This window comes from Piliocolobus tephrosceles, chromosome 12, assembly GCF_002776525.5.
Source record: "Piliocolobus tephrosceles isolate RC106 chromosome 12, ASM277652v3, whole genome shotgun sequence".
NCBI classification, from domain to species: domain Eukaryota; kingdom Metazoa; phylum Chordata; class Mammalia; order Primates; family Cercopithecidae; genus Piliocolobus; species Piliocolobus tephrosceles.
The window spans coordinates 51,301,309-51,325,083 of NC_045445.1; the positions used below are offsets into that span (position 1 = coordinate 51,301,309).

The 23,775-nt window shown below is 37.8% G+C and overlaps 1 protein-coding gene across 1 annotated transcript in view; it reads right to left on the minus strand.

The window, feature by feature from the left end:
• Positions 1–23,775, minus strand: part of RAB40AL (RAB40A like) — a 160,525-nt gene that overhangs the window by 116,717 nt on the left and 20,033 nt on the right. Inside the window, exon 2 of the mRNA XM_026451665.1 lies at positions 2,908–2,997. The gene's annotated coding sequence lies outside the window, so the exon portion shown is untranslated. The remainder of the gene's footprint in view (positions 1–2,907; positions 2,998–23,775) is intronic.

Here is a 23,775-nt window from a genome sequence, read left to right on the forward strand (position 1 = left end):
AACTACTTTGAAAAAGTGCTGGCAGTATTGACTGAGCTGATCATACACACATCCTACAACTCAGAAATTTCATTCTTAGGTCTGGGGAAGGTACACACCCAAAAGAAAGAAAAATAAATGTTTATCCAAAGATAGTACAAGACATTCATAACGCTGTTATTCATGTCAAAAACTAGAAAATATCCACATAGCAGATATGCTTACTGTGAAATATCCACTAGATGTAACAATATCCACCAATGATGATGAATGATCTGCTACTATAGACAACAATAAATGTAAATCTCACATACAGTATGTTGACTGAAGGAAGAAAGTTAGAAAAGAGAACATGATGTATGATTCTAGGAATTTTTCTTCTAATTTCCCATTACAGTTTAGGCTACATAAAAAATTCAACACCCTATTTTTTCTTATTTGAAGGTACTTAGTGTTCCCATATATTATCTGCAGGTTAACCTCAGAGAAGCACATATCCACTGAGCCCCTGAAAAGTGAAGCACTACAGATATGAACGCGGCTAATGCTGTTGATATGGTTTGGCTGTGTCCCCATCTAAATCTCAACTCGAATTATATCTCCTGGAATTCCCACATGTTGTGGGAGGGACCCAGGGGGAGGTAACTGAATCATGGGGGCCAGTCTTTCCCATGCTATTCTTGTGCTAGTTAATGAGTCTCACGAGATCTGATGGGTTTATCAGGGGTTTCCGCTTTTGCTTCTTCCTCATTTTCTCTTGCTGCCACCAGGTAAGAAGGACCTTTCACCTCCCGCCATAATTCTGAGGCCTCCCTAGCCATGTGGAACTGTAAGTCCAATTAAGCCCTTTTTTCCCAGTTTTGAGTATGTCTTTATCGGCAATGTAAAAATGAACTAATACAGTAAATTGGTACCAGTAGAGTGGAGTGTTGCTGAAAAGATACCCGAAAATGTGGAAGCAACTTTGGAACTGGGTAACATGCAGAGGGTAGAACAGTTTGGAAGGCTCAGAAGAAGACAGGAAAATGTGGGAAAGTCTTGAAGCTCCTAGAGACTTGTTGAATGACTTTGCCCAGAATGCTGATAGCAATATGGACAATAAGATCCAGGCTGAGGTGGTCTCAGATGGAGATGAGGAACTTGTTGGGAACTGGAGTAAAGGTGACTCTTGCTATGTTTTAGCAAAGAGACTGGCAGCATTTTGCCTCTGCCCTAGAGATTTGGGGAAGTTGGAACTTGAGAAAGATGATTTAGGGTATCTGGCAGAAGAAATTTCTAAGCAGCAAAGCATTCAAGAGGTGACTTGGGTTCTATTAAAGGCACTCAGTTGTATAAGGGAAGCACAGCATAAAAGTTTGGAAAATTTGCAGCCTGACTATGTGATAGAGAAGAAAAATCCATTTTCTGGGGAGAAATTCCAGCTGGCTGCAGATATTTGCATATGTAGCAAGGAGCTTAATGTTAATCCCCAAGACCATGGGGAAAATGTCTTTAGGCCATGTCAGAGACCTTCACAGCAGCCCCTCCCATCACAGGCCTGGAGGCCCAGGAGGAAAAAGTGGTTTCCTGGGCTGGGCCTAGGGTCCCTATGCTGTGTGTAGCCTAGGGACTTGGTGCCCTGTGTCCCGGCTGTGGCTGAAAGGAGCCAACATACAGCCCAGGCTGTGGCTTCAGACGGGGGGAAGCCCCAAGCCTTGGCAGCTTCCACGTGGTGTTGAGCTTGCAGGTGCACAGAAGCCAAGAACTGCAGTTTGGGAACCTCCATCTAGATTTCAGAAGATGTATGGAAACTCCTGCATGCCCAGGCAAAAGTTTGCTAGAGGGGTGGGGCGCTCATGGAGAATCTCTGCTAGGGCAGTGAAGAAGAAAAATGTGTGATTGGAGCCCCCACACAGAGTTCCTACTGGGGCACTACCTAGTGGAGCTGTGAGAAGAGTCACTGTCTTCCAGACCCCAGAATGGTAGATCCACTGACAGTTTGCACCATATGCCTAGAAAAGTCACTGACACTCAACACCGGCCCATGAAAGCAGCCAGGAGGGAGGCTGTACCCTGCAAAGCCACAGGGGTGGAGCTGTCCAAGATCATGGGAACCCACCTTTTGCATCAGTGTAAACTAGATGCGAGACCTGGAGTCAAAGGAGATCACTTTGGAGCCTTAAAATTTGACTGCCCTGCTGAATTTTGGACTTGCATGGGCCCTGTAACCCCTTTGTTTTGGCCAATTTCTCCCATTTGGAATGGCTGCATTTATCCAATACCTCTATCCCCATTCTACCTAGGAAGTAACTAGCTTGCTTTTGATTTTACAGGCTCATAGGTGGAAGGGACTTGCCTTGTCTCAGATGAGACTTTGGACTGTGGACTTTTGGGTTAATACTGAAATGAGTTAAGACTCTAGGAGACTCTTGGGAAGGCATGATTGATTTTGAAATGTGAGGACATGAGATTTGGAGGGGCTGGGGCAGAATGATATGGTTTGGCTGTGTCCCCATCAAAATCTCAACTTGAATTGTATCTCCCGGAATTCCCACATGTTGTGGGAGGGACCCAGGGGGACGTAACTGAATCATGGAGGCCAGTCTTTCTCATGCTATTCTTGTGATAGTTAATGAGACTCACGAGATCTGATGGGATTATCAGGAGTTTCCGCTTTTGCTTCTTCCTCATTTTCTCTTGCTGCCACCATATAAGAAGAGCCTTTCACCTCCCACCACGATTCTGAGGCCTCCCCAGCCATGTGGAACTGTAAGTCCAATTAAACCTTTTTTTTGTTCCTAGTTTGGGGTATGTCTTTATCAGGAGCATGAAAACAAACTAATACAGCTGTGTATAATGGACATGCAGCTGGATATGAGACAGGAGACATACTTATCCCACTAACTCTAGGTGCCCTTGAGTAAGTCACCATACCACATCTATACTCACCCAGCAAAGAGGACTGAGTAGCCCTGTCTCCAGCAAGATCTCAGGGACAGAGAGCAATGTGATTCCCATCTGGAAAACCACTCTGAGTTCCTAAAAGGGAAAAGAACTCATTCATCTTGGGGGTCCAAGGAATTATCTATATCAACAGCCAAGTTGTCTAGTACAAAGTAATTATGATGTTTATTAATGTTTTTATTTTAAAAATTATTACTTTTTCTTAAATAAATACCATGTGGTACAATGTAGAATGACTACAGAAACATAGATAAAAGAGCTATGGTCTCAAAGTTACACCAACCACCATGGGTTGACATAGTTCAACAAATATCTGTCTCTTCTTCCTAAGTGCACTGGTTAGGAGTGTGGGCTCTGTATACAGACTAGAGACAAACTCTAGTTCTGCCATGTAAAAACCTTGTGACTTTGAATACTGTTATTTCACCATAAAATCACTCAAAGTCTTGTCAGTAAAACCAGGATTATATAGTACTTACAATAGAGGACAAAACATATTTTACATGCATCATGGAACTTAAAATTAAAATTTAAATTTAAAAAAAAGTCCCTGTGTTCTGGTTTTTAAAAATATAAATGACCAGGGATCACATTAACTTGAAAATTCTAAGGTAGAGATACTGGGGAAAGAAAGTGTAATAGTCTTGCAACTGAATCCTATTTATCAACTCGGGTATTTTTAAAATTTTAATTTTAACTGACAAATAATTGTATATACTATGGGGTACACTGTAATGTTTTGATATATGTTTACATTGTGGAAAGATTAAATCAAGCCAATTCAATAAATTCAATAAAGCTTAATCGTCTTACAAATGAGTCTTGTTTTTCCTTTTTCTTATTTATTTACTTATGATCCGGATACTCATTCTTTATTACAAAATGGCATATTTCCCTCCAATCTGTTGGAGTCCTCTGCTTTTGTTTGTGGTATCTTTTGTTAAATAATAGTTTTTAATTTTGCTGTCAAATTTACCTATTTTTGCCTTATATAGCTTTTGATTTTACTTATTTTTTAAATTTTTGTTCATTTTTTAACTTTGATTTTAGTTTCAGGAGTACATGTGAAGGTTTGTTATACAGGCAAATCGTGTGTCACAAGGGTTTGGTGTGCAGATTATTTTGCCACTCAGGTTATATGCATAGTACCCAGTAGGCAGTTTTCAATCCTTACTCTCCTCTCTCTGTCTACCCTCAGGTATGAATATTAGTCATCAACTGATGCATTTTAAAATCACTTTTTTTCACTACAACCACTGTTGGTTGACTACCTTAAGAATGCCTCAGAAGCACTTGGAAGAACTGATCTCAGAAAACAGCCCACCATTTCTCTGCATGGCCAAACAAACAGCCAAGCGGTCCTCCTTGACTATGCCTTATCCCCACACACCCCACACACACAGCCACTGCAGGTCCCCCATGCCCTACCTCCAAACACGACCTGTCCAGGTCTAACCCTTCCTCTGCACACAGCTGCAGTCCTGGCGTCATTCACCTGTGCCTCTTCCCTGAATTTCTGCAATATTCTTCTAATGGTTATCCCCACTCTTTATTTTGTCCCTCTCCAGTCCATTCTCCAAACAGTGGCCAGAGTCACTTTCTGAAAACAAGAATCAGATCACGTCACTCCCGTACTCTAGCCTTCCACACTCAGAATAAAACCCAAACTCCTTAAAAGATCCAAACCATGTGGCTCTTGTCTGCCCTTTCGACCTCATCTCCGACTTGTCTGCATATATGGGCCAGGCTTCAGCCACTCCAACTTGTCCTCTGCTCCTAGATCAATGGTGCCCATACACAGCACAGGGACACTGACAAAATGGCCTCTCCATGCCTGGCTTCTTTCTGTTGTTCAGGACTCAGCTCAAGTGTCACTTTCTGAGAAAGAGCTTCACTGACAACCCCATCTATGATAATCCCTGTCTCAGTCATTTTCTACTCTACCTGTCAATTTTCTTCAAAACACAAATCCCCATATGAAATTGCCTCACTCATTGATTGCTTATTGCCAGTTTCCCCAAACTAGAATGATAGCTCCAGGGATTCTTCTTCTTTTATTCTCTGTAATGTTTCTTCAGTGTCTCATATATTAATCACTGAATAAGAATTACTGAATTGAAAAAATTGTTACCTACTGGACACACAAGACAAGATACAGAAATTTAAAGCTGAGTAGCAGGAGCAACTAACAATGAAATTAGACATCAAAGGATTTAAACTTTTCATAGACCTTGTTGCCATCCACAGCATTGCTTTTCAATCGTGGATGAATAACAGAAACAACAAAAGAAATTACTCAAAATGTAGACACCTCTCACCTCACCTCCCTGGTTTTGATTTTGCAGATCTAGGATGGGTCCAAGTATGTGCAATTTTAGCAAGCAACCATGGACAAATCTGATGAAATGGTCCATAGATCACACTTGTAAAAATCCTGCCCTAAACAGCTCGGAGTTGGGTACCACAAATTTAAGGCCCACCATACAAAGCTCTGGGATATCTGCAGTTACTCTGTTAATATACTTAGGTGAAAGTACACTGGTTCTTCTCCACCACATAAGACCACAGATTGCCACATGGGATCACACTTACATTCCAGAGTATTCCTAGGTGGTCTAGACGTGTGGGGATTATTATCCTATTGGATAGACAAAGCTGGCAGAAAGGTATGACTTGCCTAAAGTGTCCCCATGATGTGACTTGGGTCTCTTTCCTCTTGCTCCAGTAACCTAAGAGGCTTTCAGAGTCTCTGATCTTAAACTAGAAGAGAGAGTAAGGGGATAAGAAAGCACATGGAATAGAGAAGAAAGAGGATAAGAAAGCACATGAAATGCAGGGGATGGGGTGATGATGTCTGGCCTATCCCACTCAGTTAACTGGAAGCTGTGCAATGATGTTTTTTTCCTCTTCCTCAACTCCATCCCAGAACCCCTCCCACACACAGCAGTGACACTGAAGCTCACACATAATGGAAATGTGGACTTATTCCTGTTTGAAGTTACATTTTCAAGTATTCGCTCTAGTAGTTAGGCCATTATGTTAATGCCAGAAGCATTCTATTGACAGAATGGAGGAGGCAAGTTGGAATGGGGAATTACCATTTGCTGATGGTCTACTAGGTACCACACAGTATAGGTTGTTATTTTCAGGCTTTTTCTCTTCAAGTCCTCAAAGTGATGTTCTGAGGCTGACATCACAGCTTCCTTCCTACAGATGAGGGCTAATAGGCTTAGGGGGCCAAGTACATATTCAAGGAATTTTATGGAAGCTTCAAATGGACATGAGGCCTACTTTAAGGGGCTCCCACTGGAGCACTTGAGCACCAAAATTGATATGGTTTGGATACTGTCCCCTCTGAATCTCATGTAGAATTGCAATTCCCATTGTTGAAGGTGAAGCCTAATGGGATGTGACTGGATGACGGGGGTGGATTTCTCATGAATTGTTTAGTGCTATCCCCTTGGTGATAAGTGAGTTCTCCATCAGTTAGTTCATTTGGTTGTTTAAAAGTCTGAAACCTTCCCCTTGCCTGTCTCTCTTGCTCCCACTCTTGCCATGTGACATGCCTGCTACTGCTTTGCCTTCTGCCATGATTAAAAGCTCTCTGAGGCTTCCCAAGAAGCCAAGCAGATCCTGGGGCCATGCTTCCTGTCCAGCCTGCAGAACCATGAGCCAATTAAACCTTTGTCTTCATAAATTACCATCTCAGGTATTTTTGTATTACAAGGCAAGAATGGCCTAATACAAAAAATATATATTAATAATTACAGAGGGTAACCCTTTGAGGAACATGGGAATCTGAGTCACACTGACATAAATAAATGTGTTTTTTTTTTGTTTTTTTTTGTTTTGTTTTTTTTTTTTTTGAGATGGAGTCTTGCTCTGTGGCTCAGGCTGGACTGCAGTGGCCGGATCTCAGCTCACTGCAAGCTCCGCCTTCCGGGTTCACGCCATTCTCCTGCCTCAGCCTCCCGAGTAGCTGGGACTACAGGCGCCCGCCACCTCGCCCGGCTAGTTTTTTGTATTTTTTAGTAGAGACGGGGTTTCACCGTGTTAGCCAGGGTGGTCTCGATCTCCTGACCTCACGATCCGCCCGTCTCGGCCTCCCAAAGTGCTGGGATTACAGGCTTGAGCCACCACGCCTGGCCATAAATAAATGTTAACAAATACATTGATAAATAAATAAGGGAGAAGAAAAAGCTCTATCTTTTTCTCAAATGCAAACTAATAATTCCAGAAGGAATATCAGAATTGGAAAACAGCCACTTAACAACTATCATAATAATACGTGTTTCAGGCAAAAAACATAAACGAATGCTCATTTTGCACCAAATCTCATGGCAGTCACTGAGTCACCATGGTAACAATGTGGGCCAAGACAGCTCGGAAAAGAAAATAACCATCACTTTGATTTGTTTTCTAGTATGTCCTAGGAACTGATATGACCACAGTAATTAACCTGAAGTATTCCTCACAATAAATACTTTTGGCAGCTTCAGCAATATACACATTCATACACACATACATACACACATACATACATGTTCGCTCTCTCTCTCTCTCTTTCTTTCTCAACACCCAAGATCCCAGGAATTCGCTGAGATGGATTGCTGGTGGTGGGGAGTAGGTAACAAACCCCACAATTTAATAGATTCAATTCTGACCACATATAAAGTTGAAATCTACTAAACTATTTTACGATGGATTTTTCTGGAGATGACCTGTTGATTTGTCTCTGGGACTTCTTTCCTCTAGTTACAGTATATTTTCAATAACTTCTGAAAGCTGACATGGAAACACAGGCAAATGCCTGTTAAGTATCAGGTACCTTTTCCATTTTATAGTCTGAGATCTCAACCTAGAAGATTAGTTAACAACTACTGTTAAACATTTGGCAGCTGACAGCTCAGTGAAAATAAAAATGTAATTCAAAATACTGGCATTTATAAGAGCACCAAGAGATATGAAATAACTAGGAATAATCTATCCAAATATGTGACAGGTCTGTATAGTGAACGCTACATAACATTGCAAAGAGAAATTAAAGAAGACCTAAATAAATAGAGAGACATACTGTCTTCATGAGTTGGAAAACTCTGTATTGTTAAGATGCCTGTTCTGTTTAAACTGATCTAAATATTCAGAACAATCCCAATAAAAATCCTAACTGATATAGTTTTAACAGAAAGTAAAATGCTGTTTCTAAAATTCATGTAAAAATACAAAGGATCTAGACTATGCAAACAACTTTGAGAAAGAACAAAACGGATGACAAGCACTACCTGATTTTAAGACTTCTTACAAACCCATAGTAATCAAGACAGTGTGCTACTGGCATCAAGGCAGAAAAGCAGATCAAAAGAACAAAATAAACCACCTAAAAATTGACCTACATATATTGGACAACTGACTTTTGACAAAGGTGCAGAAGCCATTCAATGTATAAAGGATGGTATTTTCAATGTATCGTGCTGAAACAAGTAGATATTCATATACCCAATTACATACTGTGATCTATATATTGTACCATGTACAAAAGAGAATTCAAAAGGCAATTCATAATGGATCATAGATGTAAATATAAAACCTAAAGCTGTAAAACTTGTAGAAGAAAACATGGGAGAGCAAAATTGTGACCTTGAGTTAGGTAAATATTTCTTAGATGAATAAATCAGTAATTTGGAATGTGTCAAAGTTAAAAACTCTGGGTCTTACAAAGACACTGTTAAGAGAATGAAAAGACAAGTCCCTGATTGGGAGAAAATGTTTGAAAATCATATCTGATAAGTACTTGTATCCAAAATATAGAAAATATCACAAAATTCAATTAAATAGGCAAAAGAGTTGAATAGACACTTATCTATAGAAGATAAACAACTGTCAACTGTCAAATAAGTACATGAAAATATACTCAAACATCATTAATCATCAGGGAAATGTAAATGAAAACTACAAGGCATCACTACCTCGTGGCTTTGCTTTTTTTGTACTTTAAAAATTATTCTTGGCATTGTTCCCTTACAGTACTATTTCTATAGCACTTAATTGAATTTCTATCTTCTATACTTTTTATGAATGAAGGCTTTCATTTAAACATATGTAATTGTTGAGTTTTGTTAGTTTTGGTTCAAAGTGGTCAGATTAATATGAAATCTTCTGGGTGTAAGTCAGGTGTTTTGAATTCAGATACATTTTGGTTTACCTAAGCACACTTTCCAGTATGATTATTTTGTCGTGACTTATCTTCTTTTATACATAAATTTGTGTTAATTATAAATTTGGGTTTGTTAAAGTATTTCAGGAGGCTGATAGGTGGTGTGTTCATGTTCACTAAACTGAGCTCTCTATTCCTAATTTACTACTAAATCCTCCTTTTACCTTCAGTTTCATAGGGGTTATTATAGGTGGAGTGTTCTTTAATTAGAAACTGTAGCCCATTTCTTCCCATCTCATAGACTAAACCTTGACCTAACATTTTTATGTAAATATCTGTGATTACTTTAAGACATTTTAGGGTTAGCTGAAGATAGCAGTATACAGGCTGAATCGACAAGAGATGGTGAGGTTTGTCAGAGTTTATCAATTACAGAACAGCCTCCTCTAGAGGAATATAAAGCACCGCCAAATCCTCTGAGATTTAGGATGTTGCTGGTAGTAGCACTCTGGCAAATAACTTTATTTATTCAGTTATTTAAGTTTATGGCTAAGCATAATGGGGTATATAATCCCAGTTTGGGTCTTAGCTATTGTGAATTCAGAACATAATAAAGCCACCTTCATAGTTTATTTTCATTTTAGCTATTGCCTTTTATGGCTTACAGTTTAGCGTTAGTTAGACATAATCAAAAATGTGCTGGGTTTTATTGATTTGGGTTAATCATATGACCTCAGTAGCTGGCACGAAATTTACCAACCCTACGGGAAATTACTACAGCTTGCTCAAACTTCCGTTTACGGCTTAATTTCTATCACTGCTGTTTCTCATGGGGGTGTGGTTGAGCAAGGCATTATGAGATACTAATTAGTATGCTTGGTATCTGCTCCTTTCGATCTTCTGCTGATCTAGAGGGCATTCTCGCTAGTATTCAGACACTTGCAGATGTAATCTCACTAAAAAGGCCAGGACCAAACCTGTGTGTTTACGAAGTAACATGAATTCATCCAGGCATTTTCAGTGGCTTGCTTTACTGAATTAAGCTACATCAACTTGTATCTAGAGAATACTCTCGAGGGGAAATTGCTACATTTAAGATTTATTCTAGTATTGAGAGTTTTTTGATAATCTTAAGAAACAAAAAATTTTAGCCTAGAACATCAAATTTTTAATGGATTTTTTTGGTTTGTTTTAGAAAATGCTTTAATTAGGAGTTAGGCTGAAATAATGTTTGGGATAAGTTTATAATTGAATTTAATAATATGTGGGTACACATTAGAGCCTCAGGTAATAATCAGCAGATATAAGATTTTTTGTTTGGGGGGTTTGGCAAGAGTAAAAGACATATATTTACATAAATACCGTAACAGCTTAAAGTAGGGGATCAGAGGGAGTTTGCAGAGTTAATCATGTATGATGGGAATAATTATGCATCTGTGACTATATCTTGTTTTTATTATGTCCATTGAGCATGGATTAATTAACACCTATGGTTTTTACTTGGGAAAATAACATTCAATTTAAGTTCAGCTACAGTCAAGTTTTGTCAAGGCCTTGACAGCCATGTTGGATCACATCATCCCCCCAAATTAAAAAATACCAGATGTATGACACCACAGTTATGAGTGATCATGGGCTGATTAGTCATTAGTCCATTGAGATGTCTTATTTAAGAGGAATGAGTAGATGGTTATAAGCTCATGGCCCTGAAGTAAGAACCAGATGTCTGGTATAGTTTCAGTATAGAAACCCCTAAGTTTTCTGAGTCCAGAGTGAGAAGATGGACACTTCCTGAGCAGACTGCTAATTTATCAAAGCTTGGTAGATAAGAAATCCTATTGGAGGTGATAAGCATGGTGTCAAAAAAGCATTTGACTTCCTGTGCTATGTATGATCAATAATATTATGTCCTACGTAAAATGAAGAACTTACTGTATGGAATAATACTCATGGTTAAATTCATTTATGTGTGGACTTTTAATTTAATGTATTATGCACTGTGATTAGTTTGATATGCATGCTTGTATGCATGGGGAATGGATTTTAAAGCACCATAAGATATAAATGTATAATGTATGATGAAGTATATAGTACTACTACATAATTAATGGGGTAAATTACATAATGCATGATGTACACAGGGTGAGCAGATTTTATGTTTTTTTCCCATACTGACATAGAACTCAGGAACAATTTCTCTGCATTCAGTATAAGAATCAGAGAATAGAATTTCAGCTTTGGGTGCTGACAGTGGAGGGAAATGCTTTTCCTTTGACTGTGCTGGGGAGAAGTGCTCTCCATTTTTGGTTTACAAGACCAAATTTAATAAACTACAAGAACTCTTCATTGAAGTTTATTCTTGATTAGGCTAGTAAGTGGTATCAATATGAGAACAAGGGAAAAATATAAAATGGGTAATACTTGTTCAATAATAACGAAAGGGTGTTCTACTGATTGACCTTCAATTTGTGTGAATGTGAGGTTATTATATACTAGAACCCAGAATAGGCATTGGCTTAGTAGCTGGAATATCATGATTCGCTGTTTAGATAACTGAAGGATTGGGATGACTGCTAAAATTATGATGAAGAGCACAAGGGCTAGGACACCTCCTGGTTTATTGGAGGAAGATCCTAAATTGCACAGGCAAATAGAAGATATCACTCTGGTTTAATATGAGGTGGTATATTGAGGGGATTTGCTGGAATATAATCTGGGTTTCCTAAACAGTCAGGGGAGAATAAAACAAGTTTGAATAGAAGTGATAGTAGAAAAACAAATCCTAAAATGCCTTTAATTGTGTGGTAGGGGTGGAATGGGATTTTATTTCAGTTGGTTGAGTTTCCTTGGGTTATCTGATCCTGTTTCATGTGGAAATACAAGGTGCATAATAATTAGAGCTGAAACAATGAATCGCAGAATAAAATGAAAGGCGAAGAATTGTGTGAAGTTACCTTGTCAAGAGAAAATCCACCTCAGATTCATTCTAACAGGTTGGTGCCAATGTATGGAATAGTTGACAGTAAATTTGTGATTGTTGTTTCTCTTCATGATAAGACATAGCCTATGAATGCTGTAGCTATTACAGTGACTAAAAGAATAATTCCAATGTTTCAGGTTTCTAGAAAGGTACAGACCTCAGCCTACATGAATAAACAGATAAAAAAATATAGATATCCATTAGCATGCAAATATTAAATGATTCAGCCATAGCTTACATCTCAGCAGATGTGTGTGATAGAGGAAAATGCAGTTATTGTGTCTGAGGTACAGTGTATAGCTAGGAAAAGCCCTGTAATGATTTGTAAAGCTAGGCAAACTCAGTAGGAAACCGAAATTTCCTCATGTTGAGTTGTTTGATGTTGCAGGTATATCAATAAATGAGTACGAGTTTTTATTAGGAAGTGAGATTGTTAAATGTTGGTTATTAGAGTTCTGACAGGCTAGCTAGTACTCATGTTAGCTATGAGAGGTAATAGTGTCTGTAGTCCTCAAGCTAATAGCATGGTTCAGCTATGAATTCATTCATAACTTTAGTTTTTGATGCAGAATAATATGATGAGGTGAGGCCATGGGCAATTATTGGGGCTATCACTCCTATAAAACTTCATGGTGTTTGGATAAGAACAACTACAACTATGAGTACCATATGACTTTTGGATGAATATACCATGAGTGACTTTAAGTCCGTTTGGCATAAACAAATACAGTTTGCTATTTCTCACAAGGATAGTATAAGAAATGGGTAAGCTATGAACTCTGTTAGTGGATTTTAAATCATAGTAATTTGTATCATGCCACAGTCCCCTAATTTTCATATGTCTGCAAGAACCATGGGCACAGCAACTGGGGCTTGTACCTGCGCTTTTGATAATCAGAGGTGAAGGCCTAAAGGGGTATGTGTTCTATAAATGCTATTATACATGCTAACCGTTAAAGGCTATTAGTTCAGGGGCTTGGTAGTAGTGCTTGAATTCAGTAGGAGGCTACTAGGAAGTTTAATAAGCCTATGGAGTTTTGGATATAAGTTAGTGCTATGAGTAGGAGCAGGGAGCCAATGTATAGAACAGGAAATAAGAGTCCTGTATTTAATCATTTTGTTTGATTTCCTCATCAGGTAATGATGATTAGTGTTGCGATTAGTGTTGCTTCAAAGAGAATATAAAAAAGAATTCTGTAGCAGTAAATTTTATCATTAAAAACATTTGTAGAAAGATTAATATAGAAATATGTAATTTTTTTCATATGTATGATTCTTTGCAGAGATGATGATGACTGGCTATAATTATCAAAGATTTCTGACATGATAAATAGAAACATAGGCCTTTTTGAACAATTAATATGTGATGACCTTGAAAATGTGCTTTCTCGGACAATATCTCATCATCACTGGTATATCATTAATCTATTGGTTTGTAGACCTAAAGATAATAAGATAGCTAGGTTAAAGTGAAATCATATTACTAAATCAGATATTATTAGCAGGGCTGATAGAGCTCCTGTAAGTGGTCAGGGTCAAGGGTTAACTATATCATAGCTATGTATTTGGTAGGTCATTAAGTATTGTTGTGCAACTAAAGACTAACTAGTATAGCAAAGAGGTATGTTTGAATTTGGGCTACAGCAAATTCAAAGACGGTGAATATAATTAAAATAATAAATATGGTTGGGCACAGTGACTCACATCTGTAGTCCTGGCAATTTAGGAGACTGAGGTGGGAGGATTGCTAGAGGCCAGGAGTTCAAGACCAACCTGGGCAACATGGTGAAATCTTGTCTCTACAAAAAATACAAAAATTAGCTGGGCATTGTGGTACACACCTGTAATCCCAGCTACTTGGGAGGCTGAGGCGCAATAATCGCTTGAACCTGGGAGGCGGAGATTGCAATGAGCCAAGATCGCGCCACTGCACTCCAGCCTGGGCAACAAAGTGAGACTCCATCTCCAAAAATAAATAAATAAATAAAAATAAAAAAGTTTTAAAAAGACATTAGTTTGGCATGGTGGAGTGTGCCTGTAGTCCCAGCTACTCAGGAGGTTGAGGTGGAAGGCTCACTTGAGTCCAGGAGTTTGAGGCTGCAGTGAGCCATGATTGTTCCACTGCACTCCAGTTGGAGCAATGGAGCGAGACCTTATATGTGTGTGTTTATGTGTGTGTATGTGTATATGTATGTAAATGTTAAAATACATTTAAGCTGTTGCAAAACTAATGGATATTATCACTAGTGTGGCATCACCGATTAAGTGTATAAGTAGATGGCTGGCTATAATATTGGCTGTTAGTTGTACAGCCAGGGCTAAGTGTTGAATAAAAAGGTTAATAGTTTTAATAAGTACAAGTATAGAGGTTAGTGGAATGGGTGATCCTTGTGGTAGCAAATGAGCCAATGATGCTTTTGTTTTGTGGCAGAAGTCAGTGATAACTGCTCTTGGTTATAGTGGGATACCTATATTTAGATTTATTGATAACTGAGTTATTGGTGCAAATGAGTGAGTCAGTCATCCTGATGTTTCTTTAGGTAATAAATAGAATAAGTGAAATTAATATGAGGGATAAAGTTCACCCTTTGACATTGTATATTATTATCATTTGTTTTAATATGAGTTGCACTAATCATTGTACGGTGATTAGTTGATTATTGATTAGGTGATTGGGGTAGGGAATATAATGTTTGGGAATGAAATGATTAGAATATCAAGGGTAATTCTACTATTGTAAGGATGATGAAAGATGCCAATACATTTTTGTTTACTTTTTTCTCAAGGAGTTTCACGTTTTAATGTTTCAATATTTTTTGGTATTGGGCTTAAACAGTAGATATATTTTGAAGTTTTTAATTGAAATAAGACAAATAGTGCAAGAATTATTAAAGCCATAGTGATAAATCATGTTGATGTAGCTAGTTGTGGCATTTCATTGCAGAAAGATGAGTACTTTCAGTCTTTAACTTAAAAGGTTAATGCTATTTAACAGTGATATTATAACATAGATGTTAATAGTTTCAAAATGTTAATCAGATTTTTAAATGACTTAGAGGAACTAATTCTCGTATAATAGGCATGAAGCCCTGATTTGATCCAAAAATTTCTGAGCACTGACCATAATACAGGCCTAGTCATGTGGATGTTGGGGTTGTTTGATTTAAACACCCTGGAATTATGTCTGTTTTTAAGCCTAACGATGGAACAGTTCATGGATGTAATACATTTTCAAATGAGATTAGTATGCAAATAGATATTTCTATGGGTAAAACTACTCAATTATCAACTTCAAGTAATTGTAGCTCTCCTGGTTTAAGATCTGTTGTGTGAATTATACAATAATCAAGGTTCACTTTTTTTTCTCAAGGGGTTTCATGTTAATCATTGGTGGCCTATAGTGTTTACAGATAGGCAATTAGGTTCAAAATAATAGTGGGTAGAATAGTTCATACTGTCTATTTATTGAGCATCTATATATGTATATAAGTTAATTTAGTTGTTAGTATTAATAAAATATTAATAGTACTAGTCCTCTACAATTAAGAAAATGGTTATTGATGTGTGGTGGTGGAATGGAGAATGTCTATAAGAGTTGATATTGCATTGTGAAAGCCCAGTTAGAATGGGTACACGTACATAAAGATATAAAGAATTTTACGGTGGCTCATGCCTGTAATCCCAGCACTTTGGGAGGCCGAGATGGGTGGATCACGAGGTCAGGAGATCGAGACCATCCTGGCTAACACGGTGAAACCCTGTCTCTACTAAAAAAATACAAAAAATTAGCCAGGCATGGTGGTGGGCACCTGTAGTCCCAGCTACTCGGGAGGCTGAGGCAGGAGAATGGCGTGAACCTGGGAGGCACAGCTTGCAGTGAGCCAAGATTGCGCCACTGCACTCCAGCCTGGGTGACAGAGCGAGACTCTGTCTCGGAGGAAAAAAAAAAAAAAAAAAGAATTTTAACCTATAAATTAACTGAAAAAAAATATGTAATATTTTTACTATTATCTTGTTTGTTGAGAAAGCCATAACTGTTATGGGACTGGCTTGAAACCAGTAATAGGGGATTCGATCCCTTTCTTTTTTATTTTAGGCCTTTATGTAAGCAGCTCTTCAAATCTATGATATGGTAGTGGACAGCCATGAAGTCATTTGAGATTTATATTTGAAAGTTCTAGTAATGAGACTTCTCATTTTGAACAGAAGTTTTAACAGATTATGAAAATCCTTAACATTAATGGTGTTAATGAAATGAATGAGCCTATCAATGATGGCATTTCATATTGCATATGTATGGAGTAATTGGAGTATTGTTGGGCATTCCTAATAGGACAAGGAAATGTTGGAAATGTTTCTTTGTGGAAAGAAAGTTAACACCGGTCGGGCACGGTGGCTCACGCCTGTAATCCCAGCACATTGGGAGGCTGAGACGGGTGGATCACAAGGTCAAGAGATCGAGACCATCCTGTCCAACACAGTGAAATCCCATCTCTACTAAAAATACAAAAATCAGCTGGGTGTAGTGGTGCGCACCTGTAGTCCCAGCTACTCAGGAGGCTGAAGCAGGAGAATTGCTTGAACCTGGGAGGTGGAGGTTGCAATGAGCTGAGATCGTGCCACTGCACTCCAGCCTGGCAACAGAGAGAGACTCCGTCTCAAAATAAATAAATAAATAAAGTTAACACCTACAAATATAATTGTAAAATAAATTTTGACTCAAGTTAAATTAGGTGTATAACCTGAAAACAGTAGGAATCAGTGGACAAATCCTCCTATAATGGCAACAACTGCTCCTATTGGTAGAACATAAAGGAGACAAGCAATGACATAATATGTATCATGAAGGACAGTATCTAGTGACGAGTTAGCTAATACAATATTAGGCCTCTGAATGTAAATAAAAAGATAAAACCTAACACTCATAATATAGTGAAGCATACACAAGTATCAACAGCCAAATCTACCAAGCAGAAGAAAGGATATCAGAGTATGAAGACCACCTTACTGAAATAAGACATGCAGAGAAGAACAGAAAAAAAAAAAAAGAATAAAAAGGACTAAACAAAGGCTCCAAGAAATGTGGGACATCATAAAAAGACCAAAACTAGGAGATGGGGAGAATGCAAACAAGCTGGAAAACACACGTCAGGATATTATTCAGGAGAACTTCCCCAACCTAGCAAGACAGGCCAACATGCAAATTCAGGAAATACAGAGAACTCCACCAGAAGAGATACTCCACAAGAAGATCAACCCCAAGACACATAATCATAAGAGTCTCCAAGGTTGACATGAAAAAAAACCATTAAGGGTAGCCAGAGAGAAAGACCAGGTCACCTACAAAGGGAAGCCCATCAGACTAACAGTGGACCTCTCAGCAGAAACTCTACAAGCCAGAAGAGATTTGGAGGCCAATATTCAACATTCTTAAATAAAAGAATCTCAACCCAGAATTTCATATCCAGCCAAACTAAGCTTCAGAAATGAAGGAGAAATAAAATCCTTCCCAGAGAAACAAATGCTGAGGGATTTCGTTACCACCAGGACTGCCCTGCAAGAGCTCCTGAAAGAAGCACTAAATATGGAAAGGAAAAACCGGTATCAAGCACTGCAAAAACACACCAAAATATAAAGACCAATGACACTACAAAGAAACTGCATCAACGAGTGCGCAAAATAACCAAATAGTATCATGATGACAGGATCAAATTCACACATAACAATACTAACCTTAAATGTAAATTGGCTAAATGCCCCAATTAAAAGACATAGACTGCCAAATTGGATAGAGTCAAGACCCATCTATATCCTGTATTCAGGAGACATGTCTCAAGGGCAAAGACACACAGAGGCTCAAAGGGATGGAGGAAAATTTACCAAGCAAATGGAAAGTTAAAAAAAAAAAAAAAAAAAAAAAAAAAAAAAGCAAGTAGAGGTTGCAATCCTAGTCTCTGACAAAACTGACTTTAAACCAACAAAGATCAAAAAACACAAAGAAGGGCATTACATAATGGTAAAGGGAGCAATTCAACAAGAGCCAACTATTCTGAATATATATGCACCCAATACAGGAGCACCCTGATTCATAAAACAAGTTGTCAGAGATCTACAAAGAGACTTAGACTCCCACACAATAATAGTGGGAGACTTTAACACTCCATTGTCAGTATTAGAGCAATGAGACAGAAAATTAACAAGGATATTCAGGACTCGAACTGAGCTCTGGATCAAGTGGACCTAGTAGGCATTTACAGAACTCTCCACCCCAAATCAACAGGATACACATTATTCTCAGTGCCACATGGCACTTATTCTAAAATCAACCACATAATTGGAAGTAAAACACTCCTTAGCAAATGCAAAAGAACTGAAATCATAACAGTCTCTCAGACCACAGAGCCATCACATTAGAACTCAGGATTAAGAAACTCAATCAAAACCACACAACTATGTGGCAATTGAACAACTTGCTCCTGAATGACTGGGTAAATCATGAAATTAAGGGGAAATAAAGAAGTTCTTTGAAACCAATGAGAACAAAGAGACAACATACCAGAATCTCTGGGACACAGCTAAAGCAGTGTTAAGAGGTAAATTCATAGCACGAAATGCCCACATCAGAAAGCTAGAAAGATCTCAAATCAAAACCTGAACATCACAATTGAAAGAGCTAGAGGCAAGAGCGAACTAATCCAAAATCTAGCAGAAGACAAGAGATAATTAAAGTCAGAGAAAACTTGAAGAAGATAGAGACATGAAAAATCCTTCAAAAACCAAATGAATCCAGGAGCTGGTTTTTTGAAAAAATTAACAAAATAGATAGACCACTAGCTAGACAAGAAGAAGAGAGAGAAGAATCAAACAGAGACAATAAAAGTTGATAAAGGGATATCACCACTGATCTCACAGAAATACAAATTACCATCAGAGAATCCTATAAACACCTCTACGCAAATAAACCAGAAAATCTAGAAGAAATGGATAAATTCCTGGACACATACATCCTACCAAGACTAAACCAGGAAGAAGGTGAATCCCTGAATAGACCAATAACAAGCTTCGAAATTGAGGCAGTAGTTAATAGCCTACCAACCAAAAAAAGCCCAGGACCAGACAGAGTCACAGCTGAATTCTACCAGAAATACAAAGAGGAGTTGGTACTATTCCTTCTGAAACTATTCCAAACAATTGAAAAGGAAGGACTCCTTCCTAACTCATTTTATGATGCCAGCATCATCCTGATACTAAACCTGGAAGAGACAGAACAAAAAAACAAAACTTCAGGATAATATCCCTGATGAACATTGATGTAAAAATCCTCAATAAAATACTGGCAATCTGAATCCAGCAGCACATCAAAAAACATATCCACCATGATCAAGTCAGCTTCATCCCTGGGATGCAAGGCTGGTTCAACATACACAAATCAATAAATGGAATCCATCACATAACCAGAACCAAAGACAAAAACCATATGATTATCTCAATAAATGCAGAAAAGGCCTTTGATAAAATTCGACATCGCTTCATGTCAAAAACTCTCAATAAACTAGTTATTGATGGAACATATATTAAAATAATAAGAGCTATTTATGACAAACCCACAACCAATATCATAATGAATGGGCAAAAGCTGGAAGCACTCCCTTTGAAAACTGGTACAAGGCAAGAATGCCCTTTCTCAAAACTCCTATTCAACACAGTATTGGAAGTTCTGGCCAGGGCAATCAGGCAAGAGAAAGAAATAAAGTGTATTCAAATAGGAAGAGAGGAAGTGAAGTTGTCTCTGTTTGCAGAAGACGTGATTTTATATTTAGAAAACCCCATCATCTCTGCCCAAAATCTTCTTGAACTGATAAGCAACTTTAGCAAAGTCTTAGGATACAAAATCAATGTGCAAAAATAACATTTCTTTACAACAACAATAGGCAAGCACAGAGCCAAATCGTGAACGAACTCCCATTCACAATCGCTACAAAGAGAATAAAATACCTAGGAATACAGCTAACAAGGGATGTGAAGGAACTCTTTAAGGAGAACTACAAACCACTGCTCAAGGAAATAAGAAAGGACACAAATAAATGGAAAAACATTCCATCTTCATGGATAGGAAGAATCAATATCGCTAAAATGGCCATACTGCCCAAAGTAATTTATAGATTCAATGCTATTTCCATCAAACTACTATTGACGTTCCTCACAGAATTAGAAGAAAAAAAAACTACTTTTAATTTCACATGGAATCAAAGAAGACCCTGTATAGCCAAGACAATCCTAAGCAAAAAGAACAAAGCTAGAGGCACCACACTACCTGACTTCAAACTATACTACAAGGCTACAGTAACCAAAACAGCATGGTACTGTTACCAAAACAGATATATAGACCAATAGAACAGAACAGAGACCTCAGAAATAACACCACACATCTACAACATTCTAATCTTTGACAAACCTGATAAAAACAAGCAATGGAGAAAGGATCTCCTATTCAGTAAATGGTGCGGGGAAAACAGGCTAGCCATATGCAGAAAACTGAAACTGGACCCCTTCCTTACACATTATACAAAAATTAACTCAAAATGGATTAAAGAATTAAATGTAATATCCCAAACCATAAAAACTCTGGGAGAAAACCTAGGCAATACCATTCAGGACATAGGCATGGGCAAAGACTTCATGACAAAAATGCCAAAAGCAATAGCAACAAAAGCCAAAATTGACAAATGGGATCTAATTAAACCAAAGAGCTTCTGCACAGCAAAAAGAAGCTATCATCAGAGTGAACAGGCAACTTACAGAATGGGAGAAAAATTTTGTAATCTACCCATCTGACAAGTGTTTAATATCCAGAATTTACAAGGAACTTAAACATATTTATAAGAAAAAGACAACCCCATCAAAAAGTGGGCAGAGGATATGAACAGACACTTTCAAAAGAAGACATTTACACAGCCAACAAACATATGAATAAAAGCTCAACATCACCGATCATCAGAGAAATGCAAATCAAAACCACAATGAGATACCATCTCACACCAGAGTGGTGATTATTAAAAAGTCAGGAAACAATAGATGCTGGCGAGACTGTGGAGAAACAGGAAATCTTTTACACTGTTGGTGGGAATGTAAATTAGTTCAACCATTGTGGAAGACAGTGTGGTGATTCCTCAAGGATCTAGAACTAGAAATGCCATTTGATCCAACAATCCCATTACTGGGTATATATTCAAAGGAATATAAATCATTCTACTATGAAGACACATGCACATATATGCCTCCTGCAGTTATTTGCAATAGCAAAGACATAGAACCAATCCAAATGCTCATCAATGATAGACTGGATAAAGAAAACGTGGTAAATATACACCATGGAACACTATGCAGCCCTAAAAAGGAATGAGATCATGTACTTTGCAGGGACATGGATGAAGTTGGAAGCCATCAGCCTCAGCAAATAATGCAGGAACAGAAAACCAAACACTGCATGTTCTCACTCCTAAGTGGGAGTTGAACATTGAGAACTCATGGACACAGAGAAGGGAACAACACACACCAGGGTCTGTTGGGAGGTGGGAGTGTGAGGGGAGGGAACTTAGAGGACGGGTCAATAGGTGCAGGAAATCACCATGGCACATGCATACCTATGTAACAACCTATGTAACAAACCTGCACATTCTGCACATGTATCCCATTTTTTGTTAGAAGAAATAAAGAAAAAAATTAACATTATTACATCCATGTTTCTCTCTGTATGTACTTTTAAAGTACTTGTGACATTGAGTTACAGGGCTTTGACTCCTGGGTCTAAAAAAGACACCAAGACCTGCTAAATTTTAAACACTGACAGCAGTTAAAGCCCCATCTTCAGGCCTGGTAGAAGATGTCAATCAAAATAAATGGCATTCCTGAAACACAGGGCCAGAAATTAGAGATATTCAACTCCTCAAGGCCCAGGGACTACTGCAGAAGAGGTGGGCATGTGAGATTTTAAGGGCCGATTTTGAGACATAAAATAAGTTCAGTTTCCCCATAAATTAATCATTAATGTCAAAGGCACACACTGATGCAAGACCAGCATATGGGCCCATGTCAGATTTAACAAGGTTTTCTTGAAGCATTAACTGACTCCTAAATAGAGGTTGTAAAGGTTATGAAAGGATTATGGAAGTTATATCTTATGGTCAAAATTAAAATTTTATAGACTACAAAATTTTGAAAAACTTAATTGGCTTCATGTTCTTTTTATTAGGGCTTATTATTTGGAAAATCAAGTCTTTTCTATCAAAGAATGAAGGCTTTCACCTTTTTTTTTTGTAAATACTTATCACTTTGATCAAATGAATGACTTATTTTACAATGACCTGTGATGTCAAGTGTTTTAACCCTTTGATATTTGACAAACTTTCCAAAATCAAATTATAAATTATATCTTTTTCTGATCTAATTAATCCTTTGAGATATTAGTTTCCCTAAAGTCCAAAAATGAAATAATTTGGTTTATTTGGTGTAAAAATTATACAAGAAACAGTGTCATATATGAAAAGGTATTTGGTTTTCTTTAGGATGTATTTGTATAAATGTTATTGGTATGTGTTCCAAAATCACGGGAAACTCCTACAATTCTGATATGACTTAGTGTATATTATCAGTAATAATTATAATTGTTATGTTAAATTACTGTATGCCACAGAGGTAACAAATTTCCTTGTCAACTGTGTCTTTGACTATGGCTGCCCTAAAACCTTTCATCATTCACAGACAATTGTCTTGTTTGATCCTTCTTAGAAGGTGGTTTTATAATCAGCTATAGAACCGTGTAACAGGCGTTGTTAAATGCAGGTTTCTGATAATTTTGGAGTTTGTGACATTAGAATAGAGGAAAAAACTTTCAGGACTCTCATGAAGACCTGAAATGTTCATGAATATCAAGCAGAACAGGAGTTAACTCTGTGAACTGAACTAATAGAAGACGAAAGTAAACCTTTTAACTTTTTGGTTAAAACATTGCTAATCCTTTGTTTTGTTTTTCAGAGTCAAGAAAACTTTTAAGCTAGTTACAGCTTGTAACAATTGGGTAAAGTATACTCCTGTGAACAAAATTTGAAGCATATTTCTCTCTACCTAATTTCTTCAGAATTTGGAAACTATTTGTGAGTATTCTTAACTTATGAGAATACAGTTATTTGCATAAGTGCGATAAGAATCTGTTTTCAGTGTTGGAAGTTCTGGCTAGGGCAATCAGGCAAGAGAAAGAAATCAAGGGTATTCAGTTAGGAAAAGAGGAAGTCAAATTGTCCCTGTTTGCAGATGACATGATTGTGTATTTAGAAAACCCCATCGTCTCAGCCCAAAATCTTCTTAAGCTGATAAGCAACTTCAGCAAAGTCTCAGGATACAAAATTAATGTGCAAAAATCACAAGCATTCTTATACACCAGTAACAGACAAGCAGAGAGCCAAATCAGGAATGAACTTCCATTCACAATTGCTTCAAAGAGAATAAAATACCTAGGAATCCAACTTACAAGGGATGTAAAGGACCTCTTCAAGGAGAACTACAAACCACTGCTCAGTGAAATCAAAGAGGACACAAACAAATGGAAGAACATACCATGCTCATGGATAGGCAGAATCAATATTGTGAAAATGGCTATACTGCCCAAGGTTATTTATAGATTCAATGCCATCCCCATCAAGCTACCAATGAGTTTCTTCAC